The sequence below is a fragment of the Ambystoma mexicanum genome, chromosome 9, assembly GCF_040938575.1.
Source record: "Ambystoma mexicanum isolate Mex_15411 chromosome 9, UKY_AmexF1_1, whole genome shotgun sequence".
Lineage (NCBI taxonomy): Eukaryota > Metazoa > Chordata > Amphibia > Caudata > Ambystomatidae > Ambystoma > Ambystoma mexicanum.
In genome coordinates, this window is record NC_090931.1 from 1,131,026,007 (window position 1) to 1,131,032,936 (window position 6,930).

Sequence of the window (6,930 nt, forward strand, 5' to 3'; positions counted from 1 at the left end):
GCCCTTTAGCAATCGGGCATAAGCTGTTTTCTTTGTCGCTTGTAGCAGGTTGGGGTACATGCTTTTTATCTATCTTCTTTTCCCCAATGCTCTCAATTTCCTTAGTTCTTTCCTAGATAGTACTGAGTCATTAACCAGCTCCAATGGATCCATTGGCTCTCCCACCTCTTCCATGACCTAAGTAGCATCCATTTTTGTTGACTGCGGTACTTCCTCGATAGGGGAGCATGATTCATGTATCACTTCGGTGATAGAGTTGTGCCATTTCCTACTTGGCTCCTGTTGTACATTTGGTGCACCTTCTTTAGTGCTGTTGCCTTGAGTAATTCATGGCACCTCTTTTTCTATCTTAGCAAGCCAAATAGAGTGTTTTTGTGTCTCACAATGTATATGGTTGCACAATGCAAATAACATTTCTAAGGCAAAGTTATTTGCAATTTGATGTGTCCAAAACACTCAAAGCCCCACATTAATATACTGTCAGACTGGTTATTTTCTCGAACCTCTGAATTAATCAGGGTTTGGTTATGCACATCCGCATTAGTACACGTCCCCTCATTAAACAGGCTAGTCAATTGAGGATAGCCTTTCTGGTGGTGAAAGTGCTAATATGTTATTTTTTGGGCCCTCTTTCTCCGAAGTTAGATTCAGTGAGCTTGATGATTTATCTATGCTTGCAAGTTGTTGAACCTCTGCCTGTAGCGAGTAGCTTAGATCAAGAAATGAAATATTGTTTTACAGTTCCCCGATATTCCTCCTTGTGCACACTCTGTGTTCTCAGAGATATTAGGTGCAGGTGATAATGCTACAATGTAATAACTTGTCCACTGGTTACTTTTACACTAGGCACCACTTCTAGACTTGCAGGTCTTGAGACCCCGTTGTCTTCACAAGTTGCAAATTGTTACTTTTCTGCCCCTCTTACATGATAATATTTCTTAGTTGTTTCAAAATTTGCAGTAGCACTAAGGGACATGTGACAACAACAGTCAGTTGATAGTACAGCTAGATAGTAGTGCTAACTCCAATGTATCCTTCGTCACACTTCGACAACACGCAAACTTCTGAGCTGCTTCAGCACTCACAGGCACTCAGAAGAGGCAGAGGCATTCAATATGTGCCAAGAGATGCCTTACTCAAAAGGATTTATAGTGGACCTTGGGAGAAAAATGATCTCCAATAAAAAGGCAGAGGCTAACAGTGTGCCAAGATCCTGAAGTGTAGAGCTTTGATGGTTGAGGGGTGGGGTGGAGTAAGTATTACATCTCGTTCATGATTGCATTGAATTTGCAGTGCTTTGAAGCAGGGCTGCCTTCCATCCACTGACCTGATTCCCTGCCCATGTGGGGCAGGCGGCGTGGGGGGCTGCTGGGGCCTTACATTTTCCAACATGGCCTCCGCCTTCACCACCTAGAAGTGCCTACTCTGCCGGCCCTACTGCTATTTTGAGTTGCCTGACTCTGCTACATCTCAGCCAATCCAGGTTTTGGCAGTCGTATGCTGGCCCCAGGCAAGGCCCATGCCAAGGCCCCTGTCTGGACCTGGGTGCAGCAGGAGGGCCTCCACTACCATTGCACCATATCATAACATCCGGCAGCTGCTTGGTACATCCTTCTCCCAAATGAACTTGACTCCTGGACCTTTTTTGCACCCTTTTGGATCATGTGACTGATGACTGATCTTTTTTACTGCCTCCTCCTCTAACACCCGAACCTTAACTGTTGTCTATTTCACTCTGCCTCTCTACCTCTACCTCCTACTCTACTTCTCTCACTGCACATGCTCTGTTTAAAAATCGAATCTAGGTGGTTGTGCCATTTACATCCCTGCATCCATGTTGCATTGCATTGCGCTCTATCTAAAAATCAAATCTAGGTGGTTGTGCCTTTTACATTACTGCATCCATTCTACATTGCATTGTGCTCTGTTTAAATTCGTTTTGAGGGTGCACCTTTTTACATCTTGCCCCCTTTTTATGCACTGCAATCTCTGTCATCCTTTTTGAATACACCCCTGGCACACCCACATATTGCTCTGCAGTTGTGTCCTCCTTATCTATTAAGCCTCCTAGAGACTGGCCAGGATTGTACAGTGCATCCCCCCTTTGTTTACTCTTTCGCCTGCAGCCACTTTCATTTTGTTTGCCTATTGTGACTCTCCATGCCACTCCACCCCTCTCCCACTCAATGTCTCATGCTCTTATCACTATCAGAAATGCTGTCAGGCAGGTATGATGGTGTCATTGCCTTGTTCGTCTTTCCCTACCCTCCCCTATCCCCTCTTTCCTTTTTTATGTATAGCTCTTGGATTATTGAAACGACATTCAGGCATGTACAATAATTATGTCACATGTTGTAAACAGTTTGTAGTCCCCTTGTTCGATGTTGTGCCTCAAAATACATAGCACTTGCCCATTCGGAATGTTCCAATGCCTATTAAGAATGTCAATTCCATTTGCTCATCTACTCACTGTCTCTGCGTTGGAGCGCTTTGAAACACTTGTTTTTAAAAAAAATCTTTATTTACACATTCTAATACAAATCACAAGACAATCAGCGTAGAACAAATAAAACACTGCAAATAACATAAGAAAAGCACAACATTTTACACAGTACTATGTACAGAGTGAGATATATTACAACAACCCCCCAACAAACCAAATACATCTCCCAATTACCCCCCCAAACCACAATGCCAAATTAATATAGCTGCAAAAATCTACCCCATATTTTCACAAACAAACCCAATTTACCAAGTCTCCTATACACCACTCTCTCCACATTTCCCAAATCATGCATCGCAGACAACCACGTCTCAATATTCATTTTCAAAGCATTTTTCCAGTTCCTCAAGATAATATTTTTTACCAGTCATCGCCCCTCTGAACAACCACTTCTTCTCACTCTGATTTAGATCATCCAAAGACTCATCACTCCCAAATATGACCACACTAAAGTCCAGGACAGGGAGACCAACAATCACTTCATCACACACCTGTCCAATCTCACCCCAGAACAATCTCACCAGCCTACAATCCCATAGCAGATGTTCCAGCATACCAATCTCACACGAACATCTCCAACAATCTGTATTCGCCAACATCCCTCTTTTACACATTCTCTCTGGTGTCCAATACATTTGATTAAGAATTTTAATCCCTCTCGATCTCTCTGTGAGTCCCAGTGAGCACAACTTCACATTCATACACATATTTTGCCACAAGTCCTCCGTGACTTCCAATCCGATTCTCCTCCCCCACTCCTCTCTCAAAGAATAATTTCCTTGAAAGCAAGACACAAACATTTTATACAGGCGACTGGCCAATCCCCCACTCGACCCCACCCTTCCAGGCGCTCCTCATGCCATCCATCAACAAATCATTCGCACAACACCGTCTCGAGACCGAAGTCAACACAGCTCTCGAAGTAAGCGGCCAATTGAAACTAGTTTCTGCCTCCACCAAAACATCCTGCTGTTCTTCCACAAAAGGAACAAAGAATTCCAAAAAGAAAGCCAGGTGATATGCCCTGAAATTCAGCACTCCAAGACCACCCCTATGCAATGGTAATTGTAACTTCCACAATTTCAATCTCGGGGGTTTGCTATCCCACAAGAACATCTGCAGCATCCTGTCCAAATCTCTCCAAAATGTCCTAGGGAACATCAAAGGGACCATACTTAAAACATAATTAATCCTCGGGGCAGAAATCATCTGTAAGGCATTCACCTTTCCCCACAAAGAAAGATTCAGAAGTCTCCATCTTTCAAGATCCGTCCGCAAACCACTACACATGTCCCGCACATTTTCCTTAACCATGTCCCCAATTTCCGGAGTTAGCCAAACTCCCAAGTACCGCAATTAATCCGGACACCACCTGAAGCCCAAGTCCATCACAAACTTCTGTCAGGTGTCTTGACCCATGTTTGAACTATTATGCTACAACATTTGGTGGTGTGGGCTTAGAAAATCCAAGATGGCTGAAAAACCCACATTTGCGCCAGAATCCAGGAAAGCCGTGCAGTTTTTGCACACACCAAAATGGTCGCCTGACCTGCCACCCACCAGTGCAAGCGTGATGGGCCAGAAGCACCATGAGTGAAACGTGCTGCCCTATGGAAAAACAGCAGTGCCTGTTAGCTCAAAAAACGCTTTGAAATCACATTTGATTCTCTGGAATGAAAGCTCAAAATGCCTATTTCAAACATCGCAAGATATTCAAACATCTTACTGAACACCAGCAGGCATATGGCAGAATGAAGTCTTGTGTGCATACAAAATCTGGAAAGATGAAGAGCCTAAAATAATGTTCATAATAAAACTGGCTGAGCTGTGGATGTCAGCAGCTTAAGTGAAATTGGACTTAAAGCCACTAAAATCAAAATGGGTAAAATAAATGAGTGATATACTTTTGAGTGTCACATAGGTTGCAACTGTTTAAATGTCATCGTTTTGAACTTAGAATCAGCGTTCTAGCTGCATGTGTCAGAATTGTAAGTTTGATTTGAATGAAGAAAAATGGGAACAAAAGTGACCTTTGGCTGAAGCCTGGCTTAAGGAGATTGAATTCTGGTGGCAACTATCCCCGACAGGAGTTGAAACTTGCCCAGCAACTGCATTCACAGGCCTGGCTGCATTCTGCTGCCCCCACCAAAAGGAGATCACACCTCTCTGATGTAATCAGGGGAGGAGTACCAGGGAGCAGGGAAACAGAATAATGAACTTCCCTTTGCTCCAAGCAATTTCTAAATCAGGGGGTCGTAAATGGCTCCCTCTTGGAAGGGAATGGGAGGGGCACTGCTTCTGTGAGCCAGCTGAGCTTGGAGGAAGTGGGCAAACCAGAAATTCCCCCATGTGCTTTGGGAAACCACACCCCTCTGGGCCAGAGCATAATTTTAGAAAGATGGATAATTCATAGTACATAATTGTCAAACTTATATCAATAATATCATGATTCCTGTGATTTTTCTGTGCACATTTTAAGAGGTGGTAGGACTCTGTGGTATGTTCTGGGGGGAAAGGGGGTAGTAGCGGAAAACAGGGTATTACTCCAAATGTATGTATGTTAAAAATCTGACACTTCATCATCTGATGCGCATATTCCTTGCGCACATTTGTGTAAATTCTGGAAATGTTTAGAGGTTGTGTTCTGGATGAAACGGGCAGAATTCTGTCAGAAGTGGACACAACATCTTACAAAGACAGGGATCGGATGGTTTGGCGCTACAGAACATATGTTAACTGGACATATAATATTAGAAAAATTGTACATAGATAAATATGCATTTAAGTCAAAAATAGATTTGTGTGCAAAGTGACAAGGGGAGTGTTCTTTCTGTATGCCATAAAAAGGATGCCGGATGACTCACAATTCAGTTCCCCAGTCAGGCGACAGAGAATCCTATAGCCTATCAGGATCCTCAGAGGATTGGACATAGAAAGTCAGCCTTCCCACCCACTTTCAAAAGACATAAAAAGAACCACTGAGACCCAGGTAGAGACTTTCACTTCCCACTTCAAACTGATTTCTTGCGAAGCACTTTGACGGACGACTTCAAATTCAGGCATTATCCAGAGACCAGAACTTAGAAAACCAGACTCCAGACTTCAAATCCAGACAGATCCTGAGATTCAGAACTTAGACTCCAGAACCTAAAGCAGAGGGGCCAATCCACAAGTTGAATACTTTTCAGCAGGCCTCAAAATCTTTTGCAACCTGATAGTCAACAGCCGGGCGAGCTGTTTGATTCTGTCTAGAACCCTGTGCCAGAACCCAGAAAGCAGAGCTGTATCCAGACCGCTGTGCAGCGCCGATAGAAGACCAGACCCAGACCAGACCGCTGTGCAGTGCCAGAACTTTTGCCAGAACCAGAGATCCAGACCAGCAGAGCAGAGAGAACCACAGCTAAACCTGTTGACCAGATCTGTGACGAGGCCCATTCCTTCCAAAATTAGGAGTGAGTATCCAGCCAGAGCTGTGCAAAACAATCTCTAAGTTTAAAATAATCTACTTCAGCCCATTTCAACCTATTTAGAACTTCATAGAAATCGTGTGTCCATTCTGTGATTTCAAACCTGTGAAAGTGTCATTTGCCATTTGAATCTTACTTTCTTTCTGAAAATCTACCTCCACAAAATCGTCAGTATCTTTTGAACCGCGTGTGCTAGGAACAAGCACTAAAACGACTTTCTACTCCTTATAGGTTTTCCGGAATTGCGCTCGACGCACTCAAAAAAAGTGCAGCGAATTGCAATTTGGCTCAGTTTTATCACACGTTAATAATCGCTGTCTTTTGCTTGCAACTGCTGAAATTCGTTTTCAATCTGATAATCATTCCTGATTAATTGCTAGTGTTGACCCGAACTAATTCAAAGTAGCTGTCACCTACCCTGAATCTCCTAAAGGGAATTAAAATCATTTTTAGCATATTTTCACTTCTTTGCAAATCACATTTAAGTATTTTTGCCTGTGTTTTAAAATCATCCCTGTTGCTCTAAGCTTGCTAGGGGGGGAACTGAATTGGTATTGCATTTGATTGTATTCCTGAAAATTGTGTGCTCTTCTTCCATCTCCTTATATTGCATAAGGGGGAGTGAATTGTCAAAAGAAAAAGTGATCATATTATCTCTTGTGGAAACCATCTCAGTTATTTCTGTGCTGCATTCTTTTCCATCATTGGATTTCGTTGAACCCATAAAAGCATTCTCAGCTACTTTATCCTCTCTATACCAACTCCTAAGTAATTAAAAAGTGTGCTAGTGTAATATTATCCATTGTTGATCACTGTCATATTCATAAGTGTGCTATCAAATATTAATTTATTTATAAAAGTGTGATATATATCTTGTTTAATTTTCAATAAATCTTTTAATTTGCAAAACAAACCTACTTCTTGGCTCAGTGAAGTCAGGGGGATTCAAAGAGAGGGCAT